The 25,560-nt window shown below is 41.9% G+C and overlaps 1 protein-coding gene across 2 annotated transcripts in view; it reads left to right on the forward strand.

Moving 5' to 3' along the window:
• The window catches only part of LOC124711172 (fructose-bisphosphate aldolase-like), a 128,665-nt gene that overhangs the window by 22,544 nt on the left and 80,561 nt on the right, over window positions 1-25,560 (forward strand). The window lies entirely within an intron of this gene.

Below are 25,560 nucleotides of genomic sequence, written 5' to 3' on the forward strand. Positions count from 1 at the left end.
TATGGCTCAGCAGCTCCTTCCACTCTGAAAATACTTGATCCTGTTCACAATTTGGGGGGGGGGGGTGTCTGGCTATTGGTGCCCTTCGCTCTAGTCCCATTGACAGTCCCCTCACAGAAGCGGGGATGTCCCCTCCACAAATACAATGAAGCCAACTCCTGGTTCCTTACACAATCGCCATTTGCAGATTCCCTGACCATCCTGTGTACTCTGTCCTCTTTGCAAGCGAGGGACGTCTCCCTCCTGATCACCGCCCATGGGTGGGATTGCAGGTTGGAATGTGTCTCATTTCTCTCTGTCAGGATATCCATCTCCGTTCATTGAAATGCGCCCCATGTATTTCCTCCCCCCCTCCCCTTGGATGGTCCCTACTAGACCACGGATTAGGATCGACCTATTCTAGGGTCCCAAGGTCTCTGTCGCCCCTACAGTCTGCCGACAGCTTGTACATTACATCCTTGCAGAGTTCCAGGGCGCTGTCATCTTCTTCACTGATGGTTGTAGGACGATAGCTAAAGCGGTATACTCTTTCACGTCTGCTACTGGCTTAGAACACCAATCATTGCCGGAATCTTGTAGTGTGTTCACAGCAGAGCTACTAGCCGTTATCAGGGCCCTCCGTTTTGTTGCCCAGGTGTCGTCTCTCTCTCTGGGTCCCACGTCATCTGGTTGTCAGGAAATGAACTGGCTGACTGTTTGGCAAGATAAGCTGATACTCACCCTCCATTCCATTTCATGACGCCAGCTGTGGATATGCAGATCTATGTCAAATCTCTCTTTGCCCAAAAGTGGAAGGACACCAGGTGCGCTACTGCTCTCAGTAATAAACTCCACACAATCCAGGAGACTACTACACTTCCTTCCGCTCCTCTTGGAAGGAGTCCACTGCTTTATGCCGTCTACGCATTGGTCATACCAGGCTCACCCATTGTTTCCTCCTGTGTAACGAAGAACCAACCCCACAAAATGGTTGTGGAGCCAGACTGCGGTATCCCACATATTGGTGGAATGTTCCCTTCTTTTGGCCCTTCGTGTTAAGTATAGTCTTTCTTAATTTTGATATTAGTAGACAATTCACGAATGGTATAACTGGTCCTCAGTTTCCTCCATAAAAGTGGTTATTTCCAGATATAAGGTTTTGCTTCACTGTTGGAGCCCAGGCAATGTGGTTGTGGTTGGGGCCTCTCCAAGTTTTCTCAGTCTGGGAGCCCGTCACCACACCCCCGTGGAAAGACCACTCTTTTTTCCAGTTTTTAGATTTTGTCTAACCTTTTACGCCTTTTACTGTGTGTGTTTTAACTTCCTTGTTTTATAGTTTGACTCCCCTGTCTGGATCCATCCACTTTTAGCGAACCCTCTTTTCTCTGTAACTTTGGAATCATAGGACTGATGATCTCGCCGTTTGGTCCCATAAACCCTCTCAACTAATCAGTCAATCAATCAGTCTCAAAATTTGTCAGGGAAGAATGCTAAAACTTGTCTGGAAATCAGGGAAGTATCAGGTAATTCCAGTTGGGAGAACTTGTAGCAACCCTGATGATGGTGTCGGTGTCGCCATCGGGTCTACAGCAGTATCGCAACTTGGCGGGCTACCTCGGCGCGCCTCACCGCCGGTTCACATTGCCATCGCGCACCACCTGCTCGCAGTCCCTGTCAATTTAGTCACTGTTCGCTACTCTGAGGGTCCCATAGGAGGTCGGACTTGCACCGAAGAAGGTGCATCCGTTGCCCAGCTAGGCTTGTCAATTATATGTCTGAAGAACAGACAACATGCATTCGTATAATTTAGTACCAGTTTGAAGAAAGCCAGAACACAATAAAGGATAATGACTAGTAGCTGGTGCACCCATAGCTATTTGTCATGAAATCTCTCCACTGCGAAACTAACCAAAGCCCCGCTCCCCCAGCCTGGTAGGTTGCTGATGCTGAACACGTGTGTGTCAATATATGTCTGATTTCTTTCTGTAGTGAAACTAATATTAAACTCTCGTGAATTCTTTGTAGAGATTATTTTTAGTCCTCTTAGTTATTCGTGGTTTTCCTCCTTTTTTTTTAAGAAATGGATACTGGTAACGACAAAGGAGTTTAAGTAATATGTGTATTATCAAATTGGTGTCAAAGTATCAAGTTTTTATTGAAGACGCCTTTGCAGGTTGTTCTAAAACACCATTTATAAGCCTTGTACGCTTCTGTATTCCGAAAATACTGTTTCTATAAGTCGGGGTTCCCCAAAACAATTCCATACTTCATCAGTGATCGGAAAGAGTCAGAATTAACCAGTTTTTTCATTTTTAAATCACTTACAGCAGAAACCACGTGTATTGCGAATATAGTTTAAATCACGGGTTGAAGTAAAAGCACAGCAATAATTCCAATGTGTGAATTTTACAATTAAGACCGTGATCCGTCTGTATTACCGAAACATTAACAATTACCTACTTCTTGTGTTTCTTCGCTTGAATAGACTGTTTTTATAGCTTTAGGAGTCGTATGACAAGTGCTAAATTGTATATACTGAACCTTCTCAAAATTTGTAATGATAATCCCCTTGCTTTTTTACCATTTGTTAATGTTTGTAAATTTTTCATTAACTGCCTTTTTAAGTAAGAGAACAGGTACTATATCTTATACAAATATTTGTAAACTACCTGAAAAAAGGGGCAAAAGTTACAACTTCTTACATTGTAAGTGCAAGATCATTTTCACACAAGCATCCATACTCTAAAGCCACAGTGAAGTACAAGGCTAAGGCTATTTTTATTGTAGTAGCACATGTAGGGTATAAGTGTCAGAAACAACATGCGTCTATCAGAGTGAATTTTATTTTGGTGTGTTCGTTGGAGTCGAAATACAGGTTCAACGTCATTATACCTTGTAGCGGCAAGCGTATTGTACCTGAAGACTAGAAACAAAGGCGCTTAGGTAAATTTATGGAATGAATGCTAAAATAAATGGCGGAGGTAAAAATTGCAGCAGAATAATACACTCGGTTGTTCAGCCATCTTCCCTTATAGAGTGTTAAGTTCATCGCCCGGAACAACTGCTCATGTATAGGGAATTCTGAAGGCACTGGAGCAGGTGACACGCCATGGCAGTAGAAAGCTTCTCTTCTGCTCTGACACCAAACGTACGCAGTAGGAAAAAAAGATTAGTATTTAACGACCAGTCGACAGCGTGGTCATTTAGAGACGGAGCACAAGCTCGGATTAAAGAAAAACGGGAAAGGAAATCGACCGCCCCCTTTCAGTTGCTTAACTGTCCTGACGTTTGCCTTAAGCAGCTGAGGAAAATCACGGTGTTCTAACGAACGCAACCTCGCTCGGTCCAAAACCGTGCCAAAAATATTTTATCCTACTGCGTATCGGGACATAATGGGATATGGGGTAACGATGCAGACGACAAAGAAAAGAGGCTTGTAGAGGATGCGTTGTGACTCGGTGTGCGTTCCCCTTGTACTTGATCAAATCATTGCGGATAGAAAGATCGTGCATCTTTGGAAACATGAGTAATCGGTGGTGGTAAGCAATAAATTACCCAACCAGGCGCAGCGAATCTGATGTCAGCCACACTGGTGGAAGTTAGCCTTAGGTTAAGAATAGGACACTGTCCATTGATATTCAGTTTCCTCCGCCGTTAGATAATCCACAAACATATGAAGCTTGTGGGATACCGTTTTAGGCGCAGTCTATTTTGACAAACGTGTTTCGTATGCTGACATATGAGCAACACTTTACTCGACTGAACATCTGTCCACCATCCCAGCTGACAACGGCAGCAGTGCAAAATGCATTATAAAATTTTCTGAAATGTCAGGGTTCTTGCCGAAAATTTTGCGGAGAGGGACTTAATGAGCACAAAGTGAAGGGCTTGCTTTTTTTTTTTTTTTTTTTTTTTTTTTTTCAAATAGCCAACCACTGATATAACACACAGTTTTTCCAAACGATTGGCGGATTTTTTATACATACAATCCACTATTTGAATCGAACTGAAGAAATCAGTTATTAGGTGTTCCTAGGGAAACGTCGCAGCACTTCTCTTGTGAGGGCAAACGTCATTCACACAACGAGATTGTGCGTATTGATATACAGTAAGGGCGCTCATGATCGTGCTGATGAGCGTCTTCAATCCAACATCGTCACCATCAGAAACAAGGGATTCACATGTTTCTCCGACAAAGAATCAATAGCGAGAGTCGTTTTCAGACGGCGCAAATAATTATACCCGCAGAAGACGCCGGGAAGACCTCGTGCGCGCGCCTCGTCCATCACCCTTCAAGTGGGAGGGGGCAGAACACTTCGGCAGGCAACCATAGGAACGCGAAGAATTCTTTGAACTGTCCCTCCGTTTCACGCTGTGGAGGAATTCCCCCCCTAGCCCTATCGGAGTTGTACAATCTGAAGCTAACTATAGCGCTCTTCCGAGACTGCAGAGCCGCTCCTTGACCCGCGTCGCTCCCCCACCACCACACACGAAAGAGCTCTGTCCGTGACGCCGTTACATAAATCATCGCGTCGGAATGAGGTCCAGTAATGCCTGGCGGCTACGATCGCGTGTCGCTGTTGCTGGTGGGCCGACGACCTTCCCGTGACCTTGCCGTGCGTTCGGAACGCTTTCACGGTGTCGTACGCTTTCTGGCATTTCACCGCCAGCAGCTTTCTGTGACGTCATTAACAACAGTATCTCTGGACAGATTGTATCTGTGGAAAAATGAAAAATTCCATGGCGCGAGGACTAGGATTTCTATTACTGTTCCTGCACGGTTTTGGTATGTGATAATGTACTATGTAATGGTTCCGCAAAATTTTCTGCCATAAGCCACTGTACCGAATTGCTTTACCAGTAAAATAATTTCAAATTCCCACGCATATTTCACGCGCGTCTTCTCGTTTGCCATACGTACGGGAGTATTGAAAACTCAGCGATGGCCGCTTTTATGCTCGTCAAGACGTCGCGTAAAACTACTCCATTCCTTGTAAAACAGAGCTTTATTCGTGATGAACACCAATCGCTGGATTCGATGACGAGCGAGTCTATTGCTGTTAAACGATTTCCTGAGCGCAGCCGGAGTCTCCCGGTCACTACTGCCATATGATCGTATTATTTCAGTCGTTTCCTGAAGCGTACATGTCCATTTTACTGGCGCGTATTCACGACTGTTCGTGTTTGCGAGTATCTTCGTATGTCCGCTTTAGACGCGTATATTTAATGGATTAAGGCAAAGCCATCGTCGCATAGTTTCAAACGCTGTTCCGCAACACATCACGAATTTACCAGCAGACTACCAGCCGTTTGCCGTGTTACTAATTTATCCTGATATTGTATTATGTTGTGAAACTCAATTCGCACTTTTCTCACATGACGTATGAAAACCTTAGTCAGGCTGTCAGGTAGGTGAAGTATTTCTCAATTTCCGAAAAGCATTTGAATCAGCACCACTTCTGCTATTATTATCAAAAGTACGATCGTGTGGGCTATCATGCGAAATTTGTGACTCGATTGAGGATTTTTTGGTAGGAGGACGCAGCAAGTTATCTTGTTGTAGAAGTAACGTAGGATGTGGCCCAGGAAGTGTGTTGGGATCCTTGCTGTTCGTGTTCTATATGTTAATGACCTTGCGTGCAATATTGATAGTTAGTAGAGAATTTACGCAGATGACGCAGTTGTCTGTGATGAAGTACTGGTGAAAGAAGCTGCACGCATTCAGTTGGATCTTGATAAGATTTCAAAGTGGTGCAAAGATTGGTAGCTTGCTTTAAATTGGTGGTTCCCAACCAGGTGGTAATTGAAATTTTCTAAGGAATAAAAAACAAACGATTCAATTACGTTTGTCACGAAACTAAATTATTTTCAAAGACCATTACTACGATCACAATTTTGTAAGACTCTGATACTGATTATGTAAGTTACCAATAGGTACATTTTCTCAATTAGTAGCATTAACACGGTGGGGGTTACAGGTTCCTCACATAGTCCATCCATTACACACACACACATGTTGTGCTTTGCCCCGTACATCGCTGATGATAAAAGTGAAACATATACTTAACAGATGCTAAATATCTCAAGAAAATGTATTTTCCAAATTGTAGATAATACCTGCAGTAGTCCAGAAATTGCTTCATTTCTCTGTTCGAAACAGATAGATGAATATGTTGCAGTTTATTTCAAAATAAGATATAATCTTATGAAAAAGCTGTAACGAAAACTTGAAATTATCAACATTCATGTATTTTAATATTCCTGTTGCTTCTTCAGTGGTTTGATATGCATTTGATATTCATTGAATTTCAGTTGTTTAAAGGTTGCAAATTTTCATTAACTCTGTATGTAAAGTTCCACCTTGTAAAAATATGGACACGGAATGCTGGCTTCCATATGATTTTTAAGAATGGACTCATTTCAATAGCCAGAATGGTTGGTGAAAAATATTTTTGCATTTCGTATAATACTTACTAATTTGAGGTGCATAATAGTGAACGAAATGTGCATTACGTAAACTGCTTTGATTTTTGCTTAAACTCTTGATTTCTTTGCCATTCACGATATGTGCGTCAGTTTTTGTCCATTTCTATGAATGATTATGTATTATTATTTTAAAATACGTTTTGATATGCCGTCTGCCGTTTGATTTTCTCGAATAATGAATCCTCAAAAACGCTCAAATATTTCCCCGCTCGATATGGCACGTACTGTAAGGCAAGAACCATGTAATTTTGTTCTGAATCATCTGTTGTCATCAGCCGTGAGAGCTAAGAAGAAACTTTTCTAATTTCCGTCCTTATCTCCTTCGTACCAGGCAGTCAAATATCTCATTCTTAATCGTCTTAGGAACACTTTCGAATACTGCGCTGGTTTCTAAGAGATTCTTCAAATCTGAGTATAATTTAGAGGCAAAAATCACTAATTCTCTTAACACCCCTGGATTTACTGAATCTTCATTTTCATCATGTCAACGTAAGGGAGTTTCAGAGTTTCTACAGAACAGACAAATCCAGGACCTGTTTTGGATAAAATTTCACTTTTCTTTTTAACCTTTATGTTATACTAATTGATTGAAAGTCTCTATGCCCCAGTAATTTTGCCCTTGATACCAGCGGTTCCTTAAAAAAGGGACAATGAAACTGCAAGTTGCTTCTTTGACTTCTCACACTTTTCAGTTTTTTCTTTCATTTTCTTTGTATTTCTAAAACTACCTTTTGTTTACGTTACATCACCTCCAAACAGCAAACACGGAAAGCAAAACAATGCATTTTTTACTTCACCTGCCGCAAAGCCAACTTTTCCGTTCGTGCGCTTCAGAATTAATGCTACGAAAATATTTGTTGTTGTTGTTGTGTATGCCTTGTTGAGATATTAGAATATCAAGTGTTGAGCAATCTCTGTTCTTAACTGTAACGTTTTCGTGCAGAGACAACTTTGAAAACGTAAGCTGTTAAAGTTCACTTACAGTAGCAGAACTTCCTTCTTGGGGATGCAAGACGATAGTTAAAGTTTTCTGTAAAATAAAAGAGCCGAAGGAAACTAATCAAATGACTAGCAGGATAATAGTCTAATTCTACTCTTTATATCATTCAAGGAAATGGTACACGTTTGAGAACGACACACTCGAAGTATTAAGAAACCCTTCCACAAGCACACTAGGGTCGACACTGCGAAAGCAACGGTGCTCCCTCTCCCTTGCAGCCTCTGGCCCAGCTTCCGCTGTGCGCATTCGTACAACAGTCGAACATCATGGCGCTGAAACTGTGGAAATAGGGGATTCTGCAGTTCCACAGTCTCAGTACCGTGACCCGCCACTGGTCAACGTAGTTTTGGGAGATGTTAACTGGTATTTATATCAAGCGTGGGTGAAATTGCTCCAGGTGTTGCAGAGTTAGACTTACATGCCACCAATCCCCACCCTCCCCTTCATCTCCCACCCCATAAATAAGGGCACCAGGGATCTCTTGCACTCACGGTATTTCTCTACTGGTACTAAAACTTACATGGTCAAATTTTGGCTAGTAGGAAGAATCTCTCCTTGCTCCGTGTGTTCACTGAATGTATGTTGTATTTCTCGAGCGTTTGAGGAAACCGCAGCCTGGCTGGCTTTAACGATTGTCTCAGTAGCCAGCGGATTCGACAACAGAATGGTTCACAGTCTCTGATGACCTCGATATCGACGGGACGTTAAATCAAATCTTTCTTCCTTCCAACAGAATGATTCACTTCTCAAAGGCTAACACTGAACGTGCCGGCTGCGTTTGCTCTGTGCTTTAGATCTGCAGTAGCCCTACTCTTGAGTGAATTGTTGTTGTTGTTGTTGTTGTTGTTGTTGTGGTCTTCAGTCCTGAGGCTGGTTTGATGCAGCCCTCCATGCTACTCTATCCTGTGCAAGCTTCTTCATCTCCCAGTACCTACTGCAACCCACATCCTTCTGAATCTGCTTAGTGTATTCATCTCTTGGTCTCCCCCTACGATTTTTACCCTCCACGCTGCCCTCCAATACTAAATTGGTGATCCCTTGATGCCTCAGAACATGTCCTACCAACCGATCCCTTCTTCTCGTCAAGTTGTGCCACAAACTTCTCTTCTCCCCAATCCTACTCAATACCTCCTCATTAGTCATGTGATCTACCCATCTAATTTTCAGCATTTTTCTGTAACACCACATTTCGAAAGCTTCTATTCTCTTCTGGTCCAAACTATTTAACGTCCATGTTTCACTTCCATACATGGCTACACTCCATACAAATACTTTCAGAAATGACTTCCTGACACTTAAATCTATACTCGATGTTAACAAATTTCTCTTCTTCAGAAACGCTTTCCTTGCCATTGCCAGTCTACATTTTATACCCTCTCTACTGCGACCATCATCAGTTATTTTGCTCCCCAAATAGCAAAACTCCTTTACTACTTTAAGTGTCTCATTTCCTAATCTAATTCCCTCAGCATCACCCGATTTAATTTGACTACATTCCATTATCCTCGTTTTGCGTTTGTGGATGTTCATCTTATAGCCTCCCTTCAAGACACCATCCATTCCATTCAACTGCTCTTCCAAGTCCTTTGCTGTCTCTGACAGAATTACAATGTCATCGGCGAACCTCAAAGTTTTCATTTCTTCTCCATGGATTTTAATACCTAGGGGTACTCCGAATTTTTCTTTTGTTTCCTTTACTGCTTGCTCAATATACAGATTGAATAACATCGGGGAGAGGCTACAACCCTGTCTCACTCCCTTCCCAACCACTGCTTCCCTTTCATGTCCCTCGACGCTTATAACTGCCATCTGGATTCTGTACAAATTGTAAATAGCCTTTCGCTCCCTGTATTTTACCCCTGCCACCTTTAGAATTTGAAAGAGAGTATTCCAGTCAACATTGTCAAAAGTTTTCTCTATGTCTACAAATGCTAGAAACGTAGGTTTGCCTTTCCTTAATCTTACTTCTAAGATAAGTCGTAAGGTCAGTATTGCCTCACGTGTTCCAGTATTTCTACGGAATCCAAACTGATCTTCCCCGAGGTCGGCTTCTACTAGTTTTTCCATTCGTCTGTAAAGAATTCGCGTTAGTATTTTGCAGCTGTGGCTTATTAAACTGATTGTTCGGTAATTTTCACATCTGTGAACACCTGCTTTCTTTGGGATTGGAATTATTATATTATAGCGTGCGAAATCTGGTATGACCTTTCACTAAAATGTTATCTGAAGAACGTGAGATCCCAAGAAGTGCGAAAGCAGTAACAGACGCCACGTCACAGGTCTCTCCCCATAATCAGCATTGTACGTCTGTGCTCGGAAAATCTTTGTAATTTGCTTAGAAGAGGCACTCTTGCAGAACAGTTCTTTTTGAGTGGTACGTTCTCTTCAGTACAGTCAAAGGTAAAGGTAGAATAAAAATGGTTTTACGCGTTCGAACCTACTATGACAACCGTTATTCTTACCACGAAACACTTCGTTAATAGATTTTAGGGGCTGCTGATCATTCGAAAACAAGTTCTTTAGATTATTGCACAATAATTGTCTTCCTTTGCTCTCGTAAGTACTCATTAAATATGTTGTGAATCAAAAGTAACACATCCTCCGCCGTTCAATAAATTATCCACTAACATTGCTTTACGTCTAAGAAACTTTTGAGATCCTCGTTAATGCAGCTTCATTGGGATAGTAATCTGTGGGTCTTAAGCGAAAGTAACGTCGTCGACCATGTTTGTAAACAATTTATTTGATAAGCCAGCTGCACTGTTTACTACAATGGCGTGATGTTTCCCCTGCTGCTACCTTTACTCTTCATCTCAGTTCAAGTGATTGTATTACTTCATACCTTTATGCAAAATGATTGGGAATGATCTTCTTTTATGTACGAAATCCAGAAATTGACTCCCCTATTGCCCTCTCTCTACGCCCTTTCCTTCACTGTTCGTCAAGGTGCGATTCTAAAGTGTGTGTGGAGCGGTGGATACTCGGTAGACAAACTACATGGGTGTAAAATTTCGGCACACACCTTCACACTCTCCTGTGCCCAGAAATCTGTCTCACACACAAGCGCGTACGCTTGAGAGAGAGAGAGAGAGAGAGAGAGAGAGAGAGAGAGGAGCGCCCTCCCACTTCGGCGCAAACACACGCCATTTCATACGCCCCCCCCCCCCTTTCCCCACCTTCCCAACGCTTGCACACCATCGTCATTTTCCTCATTTTTAGGGTTCCGTACCTCAGTAGGGAAAAATCCAAAAATTGTTAATTTATAATTATATCACACGAAAAAAAAATTTTTTTTGTCATGTGTCGTCCGACAGTCTGTCTGTCTGTTAAGACCACTTTTTCTCAGGAACGGGTAGACATATCAAGTCGGGGAAAAAAGTTCCTACGTCAATGCAATCAAAAGATACGGCTATTTGTGTCACGTGTTTTGATATTCGCAGACTCACTCATCAGAAACAGTCGATATCGACGACAGGCAAAAATCATGGAGATTCTCGATTACCGTTATAAATGAACTCTCTATATACATAATTAAGTCTGTACGGAATCCAGAGAGCACGAGTCCCGCTCGAACTTGGCCAATTTTTAAGGTATAGTCCACAAATATTGTCAGTGATTGTGGTAAAATGTATCGTTCCAATAATGGCGAATTCTAGTTGCCGCTAGCTATTAGACCCTTATGACCTGATCTGTGTATCACTCACGAACCCGAGGTCTTCCCGAAGGCTTCTGCGTTATCTCTGTAGTCGGTGACGCAACTCACCATCTAGCAGAAGGATTTCGCCAGTCGGTGCTGTTTTTGCAGTCAGTGTAACACGACTTATCACTGCTGATTTCTCTGAAGTTTACGTCATCAGATCAGTGACGTCGTCGCTGAGCTATCGTCTTCAAGGCGGTAAGATGTACTCGAGCGTTAGACTTATGTCAAGACTTACGTGTCTACAGTATTGTTTGCTCTTGTAATCTCACAAGTTGATGTGAGAGAAACAAGTTTTGAACGAACTCAAACTAAGACTTAATGTAGCCTTTCCATACTTCCTACATACGTTAGAATGCACATTCGGCCTACCAATACTCAGAACATTCGTTTTCTAACTGACGATAAATTGTTAAACGCACCGCGTGTACCGGACATTTTCTCGCCTAAGACATTTTACTTAACCTTTATATAGTGTAGGTTAGAAGTGAGGCAACAAGTAACTTCTTTAAGCAACTTTCTCTAAGCATAATTCAATTTTTTATCGTTAGTTTCTACTTAATAATCGATCAGATTGTTATTATTACTGTTGTTGTTGTCAATAAAGTCAGAAGGTTCATTGCTCCCGTTATTACGATACAAAGCAGTTACAAGCCATCAGTTATGTGAACATTTTGCTGCAGACTTAACTATATCTTTTACAATGTTCTTCCTAATTACTATTTTGCAAAAATATTGACTTTTACACATCGTCTAAAACCGCAAACTCAGCCATCCTGGTGCCTTTCTTCTGTCTGGGAATTCTTCCACCACAATCTTGCTGAATCTTTCTTATTCTGATATAATTACATCACCTATTCACTTATTCCTTTTACCTTTTATTTTTGCAACGTCAGGTTCTCTAAATACGTCACTTAGTGTTTTCTCGAAGTCACCATTCTCCACTGACTCTCCACAAAAACTTTCGTAATATTTTCCTTCCAGATGTTCAGAGGGCTGTCTCGTTGCAGTCTTGGTTTCACGTGCATATGGTAGAACTTGTTGTACAAGTGACTTGTCGATGTATATTTTTGTTTTACCAGAGGTATTTTTGCTCTTCAAGAAATTTGACAGGGAAAACCTAAGAATCAAGTCGTCCTACAGTCTTCTCAATAGCGTTTTTATTTCACCAATACACATTTCGAAACAGCTTCGTCAGGGCTTTGGTAGGCTGTCGAAAGGCATTCATTGTGATACCTTTTGAGTTTCCAATTCTAATTTTAACATTTTCCTTTATTTGCTGTACTGAAGAAGTTTTCCAGATTTTAGATTCATTTTCTAGTTCAAATCTTTTCGTCTGAATTTCCAAGTTGTTGTTATATTTAAGGGTACAGGTGAGCACACAATATTTTATTTTATTACTTTTTAATTGTAAATCAGTTCATCTGTAGACTTCAGTTAACTGCTGTGTGTGAATTGTAATTTTCCTTTAATTGTATCCTAAAGGAACTACATCATCAGGATAAGCCTATATAGGATTTTACGTCTTCAAATTTATTCCCTCAGATGTTTAATGTGTCACATCACTCATTCTGGTACCAGGATGGAGAGAACTGGTGAAAACTTCTTTAACCCCTAGGTGCATGGTAACCCCATATGTAATGAGCTTTTTAATGCACACCGCGAAACCGGTAAATTCAGTACACATTTCTGTTACATTTATAACTTTTTGCGTGATTCAGAAAATAATTTCTATTAACGTTGGTAAAGGTTTTTTGAAGTCACCATCAGAAAGTATAGTTCTTGATATTTTTTCTTACACATTATTAGTGTAAATATGTGATCCAAAGAATGTCTCTCTCGTCGGTAGCCTGCTTGTGCATTATAGAATATATTCTTCGGTATACGACTTGATTTTTGATAATAGCGTTTTATGTAAAACTTTATATACTGTAATCCCCAATGAGATACTCATATTTAGTACATATGGTGGACTCGCCTTTTTGTTTATAATTTAGAGTTTTTTTTGCCTGTTGTTGAATACTTCCTCCTGATTACATATTCTTGAATATTAAAATCTAAAATATAAACCGTACATTTGGAATTAATGTAATAATACTGCGCTAACAAACAGTGAAAGCCACTTTTAGCCGGCCGCGGTGGTCTAGCGCTTCTAGGCGCACAGTCCGGAGCCGCGCGACTGCTACGGTCGCAGGTTCGAATCCTGCCTCGGGCATGGATGTGTGTGATGTCCTTAGGTTGGTTAGGTTTAAGTAGTTCTAAGTTCTAGGGGACTGATGACCTCACATGTTAAGTCCCATAGTGCTCAGAGCCATTTGAACCATTTGAGCCACTTTTAACCCAGAAATGAGCCACATCCACTCTAAACAGTTGCATGCGTTTGAGGACATCCTAAACATTGAAGGCTGGAGTACATGTCCTAGCTGTCTATGCTTTGTCGATGGTCGTTCTCTATTTTATTCTTCTCTCTACTCAAAAGGGGACTGACGCTCCATATTAATGACATGAATTCTGGTAGGCGTCAATGAAACATATGCAAATGTACCTTCCAAAAATTGTGATGGAGGAACTTATGACTATTAAATGAAACAAGAGTCATAATGACTTTGATTTATCACAATAAACTGAGTATTAAACAATTGTAACCTGAGGCAGCAATAACTAGATAAAACCATAGACAAACAATTTAACGGAAACCTGTGGCAAGTTCAATATCGTTGGCATATCTGACAGAGTGGTCTGGGAGGAGGGGTGGTTCAAATGGCTCTGAGCACTATGGGACTCAACATCTGAGGTCATCAGTCCCCTAGAACTTAGAACTACTTAAACCTAACTAACCTAAGGACATCACACACATCCATGCCCGAGGCAGGATTCGAACCTGCGACCGTAGCGGTCGCGCGGTTCCAGACTGAAGCGCCTAGAACCTCTCGGCCACCGACAGCCGGCTTCTACTTAATAAGTTTTCATAGTTCTTAGTGTACGCATTTTGGAGCCCACGTTTGCTAGACTTTCCTGCTTCGAATGACCGTTACTTTCATATCCGTCTGCCTGTTAACATCTACATCGTGTCCTGATTAACTGTTTTTTGAGTAAACAACGCAACTACTTTCGACGCAGTCCCATTTTAGGTCAGTACACTTTCTCCAACTGTCTTCCAGTAAGATGTTGAGTCCCTAAGTGCTGTTCTGAAAGGTTTGTAAAATAAACATTGCTGTAACATGGCAGTGAATAAGATAATTATTCGTAGATTAATACGCATTTTCAGGATTATAGTAGGATCACAGTGAAGGAATTGACAGACCACCGGGATGAAGTGACAGAATTGTTGTTACGGAATTGACATTTGATAATGATGCCACTTTTACGCCAATTTTCAGACACTTCGCGAACAGCTTAACGTGCAGTGATTGTCATCACAGATGTAACATTTATACTGCTTGGGAATACCTAAAATTGGTTCCACGGTGTGAAAACTGTGTCATTGATGGAGCATTTATCTAGGAAAGCATTGGAAGGTCGTATTTCCACGAGCTATAAATCCATAAAAGTCATATACAGGGTGGTCAAAAATAGTCTGAAAAGTTTACCAATGTGTTACGTGTTAGGTTGCGCTGAGAAATATTAAGAAAAAAATGAGGTACATTGCACCGTTTCCGAGTTAATTAGCATTGAAGTCAGCGTGTCAGGCCGTTGTCAACTGTTCTGACACCGTAAGTGTTAGCGCACGAGACTGCTCAGCCTCTGTGTCGGGTTGGATCCTTACTACCGCCCCATGCCCAATTTTTGTATCGCGCTCTCGGTTGGGTTTAGCAAACCAAACGAAGTACACGGTCGCCGACATCTTCTCCGTCGGGCCACTTGAATTTGCGCGCAAAACTGCCCGATTGGGTAACTTAAATGCTTAATAACTCGGAAAAGGCGCAACGTATCGAATCTTTCTGTTACCAATTATTGTGCAGCACTACCTATCCTTCAACACCGTTATAAGCTTTTCAGACTATTTCTGACCACAGTGTACAAAATGCGACGTCTGAGTGTGTACTTTTGCGTCAACTAACTGACTCGAAGAAATCTCGGAAAACGCAAATGATTACTGCGCGGTCGTTTGAGAATCGGCACCTCCCTACTGTTAATCCAGAATACAGCAAACAGCAATCGCTATTTAGGTGCATAGGTGGCGCAAGGAGATTTGTTTGTAGTCCTGCCAGAAACCCCGAATAAAATAACACTTCGTTATCTCGCCTTGCAGTTCAGTTCTGGGAAGGTTTATTTTTGGTACCTTGTATTCAGATTTCATCTCTTGAATCACTTGATCATGTAGTTCTTTCATTCACTTGGTGGTACGTTTGTTCTTACGCAAACGAAATATTTATCAGGAGAGCGTGTGAAGATAGCGCTTACTAGATAACTTTTCCACGATTAGAGTTTATCAGGGCGTGTTTATTTACGGTTTTTTTGCTGTTTTTTGTGAAGTATAGCTACCTGCCATGTTAAGGGCTACTTTGATTGTAAATGAAAGCGATACATTTGGATGTTCTCTCGACCTTGGCGGATAGAAAGCTTTATCCTCGCGTGACCCCTCTATTGCTGGCACGGCTCGCGATGTATTTAGAGGTCCCAGCTATTTTGGTGTTTAGCGGATTATGCTGCGCCCCCAGCCGCCGATTAAGGTAGACTTGGGAGAGCAGCGCGACCGTGAAATACGAGATATTTCTCCGTCGCTAAACATCCGTATGTCTTTTCCCGGAATTAATTATCCATTTCGGGGATATCGAAAGTTTACCGTGGATTTTCCACACTTTGTGTCCTGTTTGACATGTAAGTGGTATTATCTTGCTTAGTACATGCGGAAGGAAGGACATCACGTCGATGTCTTGATCATTATGGACGTAGCAAAGCTCCGAGTTGGGCAGAATAAGGAAAGAAATCGACCGTGTCTTTTCAAAGGGCCGGGCAGTGTGGCCGCGCGGTTCTAGGCGCTTCGGTCTGGAACCGCGTGGCCGCTACAGTCGCAGGTTCGAATCCTGCCTCGGCTTGGTTGTGTGTGATGTCCTTAGGTTAGTTAGATTTAAGTAGTTCTAAGTTCTAGGGGACTGATGACCACAGATGTTAAGTCCCATAGTGCTCAGAGCCATTTGAACCAATCTTTTCAAAGGAACCATCGCGGCAAAACAATTTTGGGGAACCACAGACGATTTCGAACTGCGTTCCTACCGAATTGGAGTGCAGTACTTAACCTTGGTGCCACCTTGCTCTGTTTCGTACAAATAGTGTTAGGATCGCCGACACGCGATGAACAATGTTCATCTCTGACGACCCTGGTTAGCAGACGAGACCAAAGAGATCCAGAGAAAAAACTGCGCACTCTGTAAAGGCAGTTTTATAAATCACTTGAGTTTTATTGCAAAACGAAGACGAAGTAACATGTTACTTTTCAACCTAGCCGAAAAGATCTGAACATTGCTTCCCAACAGCGGAAACCTGTAATCACCAGTATTACATCGCAAATGTGATTGTAATATATAGTAAACTCTATGACTTTCGTACTGGATAACTTGGAAAGAAAAGCTCTGAATATTTATTTTTTTAGTTTTCTAGAAATTACTACAGTCCCCATTTCAAGAAAATTGTCGATATTTGGACACTCACAAAGACATACAACTGTTTGTTTAATCCCATTTACTCAGTAAAGAGAGAGCTGATAAATATCTGTTAATCTGACAATCCAGTCTAGTTTCGGTACTTCAGCCGAGGTGCTTTTTTTTTTCCCGACGACTGTCAGTCATGGTAATCACACTTATACCAAAGCAGAAAAAATGTCACGCAAATGGTGCAAGTACTAGTTCAAGAACTGGCTGACAAATGCCGGTATGGTTCCTTTGAAAACAACACGGCCCGTTTCTTACCCCATCCAGGGTTGTACTCCGCCTGTAATTAACTCGTCGTCGGCGGTATAGTTACCATCGCTATCTTCACTTCGCTTGCAGCTAAAGAAACATCACGTGCTCTTCAAGAGCTAGAACCTCCGCGTATCTCTGTACCACCGTTGCTTTGCGATATACTTATGGATATATTTTTATCTGAATTGTAATTCGCAGATCTGACTGCGTGCTGACATAATCTTCCCATTTTAGGACCAAAACGTTTTTATATAATGCGTTGACGGTCTGTCTGTGTCAATGAGATGACTTTCCTCAAAGTTTCTAACACACAGATCACTACGTACTCTTTTCGGGGTAAATAAAGAAGTCATTAAAACAATGCAATCCAATTCTGCATGTAGTTGTTTTTTGGGTCGATGAAAAAAACACTAGTGACACATACTGGTTTGTGCAGTAATGTTCAGTATCTCGATAACGGGGAATTCTATTGATTGTGTATTTAGTATATTGATTGTTTATTCAGCACACAAAGTATTACTTGGCTAACAGTAACGTTATTGCCAGAAAAAAGAAACTGACTTACCATGGAATGGAATTTCGAACGTTTTATTTAAAAATTTTATACCCAGCGAACTAATTTGCAAAGAGATGCGTCTTACAGTTCGTATTATATTAAAGCTGCTACTTTTCGACGAAGTGTATTTTTAAATTTTTTGTTTGCGTTTAATTGTATCAATCTCAGTTAAAAGTTTTTGCAAATTACTTCCTTCCACAATATACGTGATCCCATTGATGAATGTCATTAGAACACTGTTGGAATAGAATAAGAATATGTAAATTGGTCTGTAAAGTTCTAAAAAGCATACACGTATTGTGATGGGAAAAATACATATACAGTACCTGGCATGGTTTCTGTGTGCAGCACTTGGAGCATTGCCGTACGCTTTTATTAATAGACCTGAAAGTGTATTTGTCGTTGCGAAATAATAGCCGTCAGTTTTCTCTTAAGTAAGAAACATTGCCGGCGCCGACAGTAATTGCGAGTTTATTTTATATATCTTTTCTTATGGTGAACTGTAGAAGTTGAAGAGACAATGTTGTTCTTATTGGTATGGAACCAGTAAGAGTGAGGCGACAAACTTGACATTTTAAGGGTTGAAATAATGGTGCAAATAATATTCAAAGATTGAATGGAGGGAAAGAATGGCACAGGAAGGTCCAGGCAGAAACACACTGGAGAAGGATAAAGTATGCAACAGCTACTACCACTTGAAAAGGTCGGCAACAGTTGAATATCGCTACTACAAATGAAGCCACGAGTTGAAAGCGGGAAGATGAAGACGAAATAAGAGGGCGGTTCTTTTATACTGCTGCCACATTTGTAAGAATCTGTTCTTGAACTAATCGCACTCTTTCTTTTAAAGAACTTTCAAGTAATACATTTGCAGATTTTTTGTTTTTCTGGAAAGAGATCTTTCTCCACCTAGAGATTTTTACAATTTTTTTCTACAAGGTGTGGTGTTACATTGGTAAGGGGTTTTCGATACCGCAGAAGCTTCTCTTGTATTTCATTTTAGTGTCCGTAGAACTTTTCGCTGGCTCTGTTATTTCCGCGAAATTGACACGTGGAGCAAAGGAAAAATGATTGCTTGTATGGCTCTTTGGGAGAATGTTATCAAAAAGCTAACGACTGGGATGAAATCGCGAATGGAGTCCCGCAGGATTCCGTTTTGGTACCACCCGTATTTTTTAATTATTACTCTGCTTTTTAACATGCGTCAGGAAGGGTTGGCATGTTTCGCAGATGACAGGTGTAATAATTAATCTGCTTGGAAGTTGTTAATGTCTTTTTACTAAGAATTACTAAGTTATTCTCCAGATGGACTCGCCATTAATTTCGGAAAAATGCAGTAGATTAAGTACTGTACAACAAATGGAATTGATCAGGTCTGGTACACAACTTCAAACTGCCACGAAGGTTCAAAACAGCGCACACTCCGCAGCGAGATGAAAAATGTGTTCTGGAAACAAGTCCTAGGTTGCGACAGTGCCTTTTTTTCGGTATCTATCCTTCCAGTAGTGATGGTCCCGTAAGTCATTCCAGAGAGCTGCTGTGAGGTTTGGAGAGTGGGAGAAAAATGCTGGCGGACTTGAAGGTTTGAGGACGGCTCGTGACACGCGCGTAGATAGCTCATTCAGTAAGAGCGTTGCCCGCGAAAGATAATGTTTCAAGTTTATGAGTCCCGGTGCGGCACACAGTTTTAATCAGCCAGGCAGGTTCTTGATAATGTCATTGTATCGTTGGGTATATTCACCACGGTTCGTCAAACAGAATATAGCTACGGATAAATTCAGTAATATATCGTTTTTGATTCCTGGGGCGATGCTGCAAAAATAAGAATTATTTGGGATGGCGGGAGAGTTGCTGTTGCAGTATTTTTCTGAATGGTGTCCACGCTCAGGGGGTTCTCCATCAATTAGGAGTGACGGATACAAGACACCAAACTAGAACTCTGTCCAAGGCGGGTGTTCCAATCACAAATGATATAAAAGTGTCGTAATTACGAAATAAGATAAAAAGTGACTGTGTGTCAAAACAATGGTGGTTCTGCGTTGATAAAAATGGAAGTCTGCACTCTCCATACAGTTAGCAACAGCTTAGTCCCTTCAGAGAGGCGCGAGCGTTTGACATTGACACAGCCGCTGGAGGTCACAGCACCGTCTCGACTTTGCTGGGCTTCTGCCAGAGAAGCTAACATCCCAGCCAAACAGCTGTGTGCCTTCACAGCACGCACTGTCGCTCAGACAACGTTCTTGTTCTCACGATACGAAACATTTGCTAACACTCCTCCTCTCTAAGGAATGTGTCAGGCTCACACAGAGGATCCGAAACTGAATACTTTTGACATGAAGTACCAATGGCCGGAAATGATTATGTAGTATCTTTTTAATGTCGTACGCAAATTTACCTTGTAGCGAAAATTGAAAGTCATAGCAACAGTTCAAAGTGACGACAGCTGAACTAAACGAAGTCATAAAGTTCTGTAGCACACTCTCAAATATCCCTTGTGTCTGTTGTACAATGAGGCAGTCGGCAAGGATAGCTCAGTTACTGGGATTTCGTACACCAATGGTCTCAGGTAACTCCGTAGGGAAAAAAAGTTTGAACAGTAAGACGATACCAGGAGCTAACGAGAGCCTTACCAAGAGCTTATTAGAATCTTACCAGAAATTCACCATAATCTTATGTAACGAACTCCGTGTGAAGATGTTCATTTTCAGCAATTTTTTTACTTTATTAAGACAAATGTCGTGGTCCAAAAGGACCGCTAGAGCTATATGCAAATGCAAAGTATTAGTCTGAGGATGGAAGTTAACATTTCATTTCGTGGGCTACATTCGAAAGGCTTGCTGGACAAACATCCTTTAGCGAACAGCAGGAGGTAAAGTCTCCAGTAACTATGGCAACACATCCAGGACTGACACGATGTAAAGAGTTTCGTGCAAACTGAGTGGCCCAAAATAGAGCTCCATTGAACCTCGTTGATGTTATAGAATTCCAGCCCACGTGTTGATAGAGAATCATTGCTTCTTTTCCGAGACGAGCGTCGTATATGGATTTTCATCGGTCCAGAAATCATGGGATTTGAAATCACCATCACGTTTAAATGAAGCCTCATGGACAATACGACCACGTGCTTCGCAACTGTTCAAGACACCTTACTGCTTGGAAGTATTCATCTGCTGCCGTTAGTTTCTTCTGCACCTGTATAACTCTGAACTAAGGGTTTGGAATACCTTGTATGTGAATGTAATACACGCTGATGAATCACGTCTGGCATCTTGTCCAATTCGAAATATGCTTCTTAAAATTATTGGTTGTGTCAAAAAGAACATCAGGATGCTAGGTGATTGCTATACATCTTATAGTGGAGAATAGTGAATGTACGTTTGACGTAGTGGCCTTTGTTAGGTGCACTTCGGGAAGCTATTAATACGGTAACAGATTTGTTAAATGTAAGCATTGCACGTAAGTGTGCATTTGCTGTCAATACATATTGGGTATGGCAGCTGCAGAAATGTAATTAAAGTAAATCGTAAATCCTTTTATTTCCTATTTTGGGCCATGGATAAACTGATGTAGTTATCCTTTACAAAGATGCTACTGTACTCGGGAATGCTTAAACCAAAATAATATCTTTCCATTACACACACAAATTTGCAGTGCTTTTAACGTAAGGGACCAAACGGGTCACAAGTGATTTCAGAATGCACGTGTTTGTGCTTCTCATCTGAGTGAAGAACAGCGAATCGCCGTTGAGTACCGGCGATTCCTCGCGTTGTTCAAGGTGTACGACATTGTCTGTTCCACATTCGCCCGTATTCCAAAACATAACAGCGCCTTACCTCTTCATTGAAATAAATATTTCGCACGTTCTTCAACGTGTACACTGTACAGCTTTGTATGTTCCACTTTCGCCTGATTCCAGGCCACGGTCGACACCTAATCTCCACAGCGCAATAAGTATTCATCAAGCATCGGCTACCTTTGTAGGCCATGTGGCGGCTAGTGTATGTACAAAGTAGACAGGGCAATGGAAGTGTGTAACGCTGAGGTCTAGACTTCGCCGTTTTAAGAGACGGCGATAAACAGGTATTGTCCGAACGCGTTTCTAAACACGTGTGTGTGGTGCTATGTTTTCAGTGAAGAACTGTAGCTCTCTGAAGTTTAGTACTGATTAACATAAACCTAGTAAATCCATTATTTTCTCGAATTTTCCATTTCCTCTGGGTGTTTAAGTCTATTGTACCGAATAAATATACTGTAATCAATAGAAAAGTAATTATTTTCTTGTGAGCATTCCATCAGATGTGTTGTGATAGTAAGTTTAAATTTAGCTATCGATTTGTTTTATAACCCGTTCAGCTTAAGTATCCAGGAAACAGGACTGTTCAGGACTACCTCCACCTTTATTTCCCATCGCAGAGACCGCGGAAATTAGTGTCATTCTGTTACGTAGCACGTACATAGGAATTTAGGAAAGTGATACATTAGCTTTTGTAGCTAATGAGGCTTGTGTTGTATACTTTCTGATTAAAACCAATGCGGCCAGCCCTCTTAATGGTGTTAAAATACGCTAGCAATTGTTTCTGTTCACATGCTGCTAGAGCTGTATGACCATAAATAGCTCGCTCCAATCGACGCCGAGAATTCTATTTGAAGACTCACTGCAGCCTTTATATTCTGGGTAAAAAAAATCTACGGTTGGTCCTAAAGTATGAGGAAATGCGTCGTGACACATCATGATAATGAAAACATACTCTCAAAGGACAGATGTGTTGGCATCGCCAATGATAAACGCTGTCGACAACTGGATCTTACCAACGTGGAAAAACATTTTTAGAAGATTGTTGGAGTGATTGTCTGATGGTATCAGAATTCTGGTAGCATTGGATTACGATAGATACAGCACCAGCACAAGTTAAGAAACACACAAATTTTACCTAATCCACAGAGCAAGCAATGTTTCGTGGATGAAGAGCTATTTCCAGCGCAAGTGGAAAAAAAACCTACACCAAGGGCGACATATTGGAAACAACTGAAGGGGGCGGAGGAAGGTGAGGGCTGTGGAGGCCCCGTGTTCTATGCTTCTTCCTCCCCCTTCCATTTTGTACCAATCTAAATCTCATCTGCCGGCGTGGCCATTTCCGAGAAAGACCAGTCGGAAGCTCGGCGTCAGGAACAAAAGCTAATTACTACCATAATGCTCAACTGCAACGGCACTGCCTTCACATCTTTTCATGACTCCTGAAGCCCCACACGCAGAATGCAGCCCCTTTTCCCTTGTCGCAAACGTGCGATGCATTGAAGTTATTTCTGTTGTTGTTTAAGAACTGCCCTTGATTCAGAGATATTAGGTTTTGCCAGGTCGTTGAAGAGAAACGTCGAGCATTATGTCCGAATTTGGTAGGGGAGACACTTTTACTAAAGCACCAATTTGCGATAATGATCCGCTGATTCTATATTTGGAAGGATCCGCATATCGTTTGTTTAGCGTTTACTTACTCAACCAGCTACTCTCTCTCTCTCTCTCTCTCTCTCTCTCTCTCTCTCTCACACACACACACACACACACACACACACACACACACACACACACACTAACACACTTCCTTTAGCAACTCTAACGAATGTACGATTAACAGGCCTTGATAGTGACTCATGTAATACTGTGGTGATGCGTAATTCTTTCCATGCCTTGTAGTTCTTCATCGGATGGTTTGTCTGCTGACTTACGCCAATTCTACAGGAAGGAAAGTTTACTCGTTTAAACATCCGTTCCAGTTCTGAATGCAAAAATAAAAAAAAACAACATTGAAATGCATACTCATTATACGTAATGGTTACTTCCGTAGCTTAATATTAAGCTGTCTAAAGATAATATAACTCTAGCCCGATCGAGGTCCCGTCAAGTTATTGACAAGACATGGCATGTTCGCGTCCTTCCGGCCGAGGAAGGCGACAAATTTCCGGAGGACGTGATTCTGGAACAACTTGTTCGGAATGCGCTGTGTACTAAACATTGGTAGCTCAAGTAGTCGTACTAAACACTGGTAGCTCAAGCAGTCGCTCTCGAAGGACGAAAGTGTTGTGTACACAGTGAAAAATACGGGGCGTTTCATGTATGGTGCAAGCGCTGCGTCTGGTGTCGCACGGGAACACGCTCTGGCCCGTTCTTCGGACTTCAGCTGGCGTGTCGTTTTGTGCCGCACTATTTGAGACAGCCCCAGACAAGAACGCTGCCACCTCCATGCCTTGGCCGCGCGGCTTGAGGCGCCGTGTCACGAAATTGCACCCCCCCCCCCCACCCCCCCGTCGGAGGTTCGAGTCCTCCCTCGGGCATGGGTGTGTGTGTGTGTTGTTCGTAGCGTAAGAAGTTAGACTAAGTTAGTTTAAATAGTGTGCAAGGCTAGGGACCGATGACCTCAGCAGTTTGGTCCCTTAGGACTTCACACACACACACACACACACACACACACACACACCCACACACACCTCCATGCCTTACCGTCAGTTTAATATTTGTGACTGTAAATTCTTCGTTCTTCTTCCGCCACACCAGTCATCGTCCATTGGACCCAAAAACGTTAAATTTACTTTCTTCGGCAAAAATGACGTCGTTCCACCATATTTCATCCTTCGTAATAAACTCCCTGGCAAAGTACAATCTCTTCTTTCGATTCTGTTCATTCACATACGGTTTCTTCCTGGCCACTCTTCCATTGTAGCCACTCTGCGAATCGTCAGCTCACTTGCTAATCTGGGCACACTGAGAGTAGGATCCTTCTTTATTTTCCGTGTTAGCTGCCTCTTGTCACATGTATCCAGCTTCGGTGGCTGGCCCTTTTGCGGCGTGGAGTCGTAATGGTCCTCATTTTGGAATCGTCTGAGGATATCTGCCGCAGTACTCTTTCTTGTGTTGTGCGTGGCAGGAATTTGTCTGTATGATTCAAATTTCGCGTTGTGAAAAATCACAAACTGTCGTATCTCAAAACTAGTATTAGCTTTCCGTGACATCGTGACGTCTGGGCAGTAGACCGCGCTTGTAAACACACACTTGCCTTCTGGTTCAAATGGCTCTGAGCACTATGCAACTTAACTGCTGAGATCATCAGTCCCCTAGAACTTAGAACTACCTAAACCTAACTAACCTAAGGACATCACACACATCCATCCTCGAGGCAGGATTCGAACCTGCAACCGTAGCGGTCGCTCGGCTCCAGACTGTAGCGCCTAGAAACGCACGGCCACTCCTGCCGGCGGCTTGCCTTCTGGCTTTACCCCGGAGTGAACGGTGAATACAAGTGTGGCACTGCCATCTGTCCGCATATTGAAGTAACGTGACCGTCGAAGAGTGCTTTATTTCTATACGTTGTGTACTATTGTTTACTAGACATCTACCTTCATGTAATACGTGGATACATTATATTTTTGTTTTTTTTTTCAGAATACAGTTACAATGCAGCAAAGTAAAAATCACGTAGTGTCCGAATATTAAGGTTATTCACTGGATTTTGCTGCCCAAATTGCAAAATTCCTGCCGGCCTTGGTGCCCGAGCGGTTCTAGGCGCTTCAGTCCGGAACCGCGCCACTGCTACGGTCGCAGGTTCGAATCCTGCCTCGGGCATGGATGTGTGTTATGTCTCTAGGTTAGTTAGGTTTAAGTAGTTCTAAGTTCTAGGGGACTGATGACCTGAGATGTTAAGTCCCATAGTGCCATTTGAACCATTTTTTGCAAAATTCCTCCCTTGCTACTTTTAGTATCTCATTCTAAATCTAATTGTCATGGTGTCACCGTTGTTATTTTGACTACACTCCATTGCCCTTGCTTTGCTTTTGTTGATTTCCATTTTATAACTTCATAGCAAACCGAGCAACGCTTCGCAATTGCTTAATATGTTTGGAAATTGGGTATAAGTCCTATATCCTTTTCCCCTTCCCTCTGTCCACC

Source organism: Schistocerca piceifrons, chromosome 8 (genome assembly GCF_021461385.2).
Source record: "Schistocerca piceifrons isolate TAMUIC-IGC-003096 chromosome 8, iqSchPice1.1, whole genome shotgun sequence".
NCBI classification, from domain to species: domain Eukaryota; kingdom Metazoa; phylum Arthropoda; class Insecta; order Orthoptera; family Acrididae; genus Schistocerca; species Schistocerca piceifrons.